Genomic DNA, 1,597 nt, shown 5'->3' on the forward strand with positions numbered 1-1,597 from the left:
GCTGAATGGAAGCCGGTTTCTGGGGTTTTGTTTAGCTTCTTATTTGCAACATAGTATATAGTTGCTTAGACTTGCAGATGAGAGGCTGGCAAGTGAGGCGGGGAACGTTGGAGTCTGCAGCAAGCAAGCCTCGTGCTCGCTTCCGTGCCTGGCTGCCGGCCGCCATCTTGGCTGACAGTTAATTTGCATATACTCACTGATTAGCCAATGAAAAGGGTAGCGGTCGTACGCTAATTACCATGTTTCTCTTTTATTAGTGTAGATATATCAGGCTTAATTCACTTTATTTTTCTTGTATAAAATTATGTGGTGTCCACAGCTGGAGCCTGAGTCCTCTGCACAGAAACTCTGGTGTGGGTCTTTACAAGATGGTCAGTGAATTCTTGACAGGGAGGCTTTGGTGAAGACGGTCTCTTTCCAGAGATCTGGGGTGAGATAGCTGTAGGTCTTAGAGATGGCATAAAAGGTGGCCTTGGCGAAGTTGCCCAGGGTGACAAGTGCAGCCCCCTGGCCGAGGTATAGTAGTCATCAATACCAGCCATCAGCAGCAGCTTCTTGGGCACAGGGACCGAGACAATGCCAGTGCCCCTTGGGAGTAGGGATGAGGCACACCAGTACAGATCCACTGGGGCCAGTCACCTTGCAAGGAACTGTGTGGGGCTTGCTGATCTTGTTCCCCCAGTAGCCTCGCCCCACAGGGACAATAGAGAGGTTGGCTGGGATGATGGCTCCACAGAATGCAGTGGCTATTTCCTTTGAGCACTTAACACCCAGACCAACATGTCCATTGTAGTCCCCAATGGCGACAAATGCCTTGAACCAGGTCCTCTGGCCAGTATGTGTCTGCTTTTGTACGGGCATAATCTTCAAGACCTCATCCTTGACGGATGCCCCAAGAAAAAGTCAGTGATCTCTGATTCCTTGATGGGCAAGGAGAATAGATAGATCTCCTTTAGGGTCTTGATCTTCATGTCCTTGACCAGGCAGCCCAGCTTGGTGACAGGGATCTACTCCTTGTCCTTGGCCTTGCCTCCACGAGCTCCATGGCCTTAGCCCCTGCCCTGACCCCAGCCGCAACCTCAGCCTCAGATGCCACTGCCAAATCCTCCACAGAAGCCGCCGTGGCCTCCTATTCCAGAGCCCCCGGAGCCTCCAGGCCCTTCCGCAGCATGGGCATCATCTGCTATTTGGTGTTTCCTCAGAAAAGAAGCCCTTTCTATATTTTTTAAATGTTTTACAATAAGTACATACCTAATGAGAAATTTTAACTTTTATTACTTATTTTAAAAACAGGTTGTCAGAGCCAGCACATGCACTGCATGGCTCTGCTGGTCTGACTGGCTTTGAGTCCATGTATTCTTCTAAATTCTCCCATTTGACTACGCCAGGACAGGTTCCTCCTCGAACCCTGCCCACTGTACTAACTGTTGGGAACTTAGTCCAAGTTCCTCCTTTACCAAGTGTGAGAGACACAGGTCAATTCTGGCAGTGGGGCAGATGGAGAAGCCATGAGAGGTTGTGGGTATATAAGAATGAGTCTTTATTGCAGAGGCCAGTGGCCACATAGCCATTAGACAAGAACAGTCCTTACATCAAA

The 1,597-nt window shown here is 49.4% G+C and overlaps 1 pseudogene; it reads right to left on the reverse strand.

Annotated features, from left to right (window-relative positions):
* Positions 1-268: 268 nt before the first annotated feature.
* On the reverse strand, positions 269-1,312 carry LOC106726230 (annotated as a pseudogene).
* Positions 1,313-1,597: the final 285 nt, after the last annotated feature.

Source organism: Myotis brandtii, unplaced genomic scaffold (genome assembly GCF_000412655.1).
Source record: "Myotis brandtii unplaced genomic scaffold, ASM41265v1 scaffold241, whole genome shotgun sequence".
Taxonomy (NCBI): domain Eukaryota; kingdom Metazoa; phylum Chordata; class Mammalia; order Chiroptera; family Vespertilionidae; genus Myotis; species Myotis brandtii.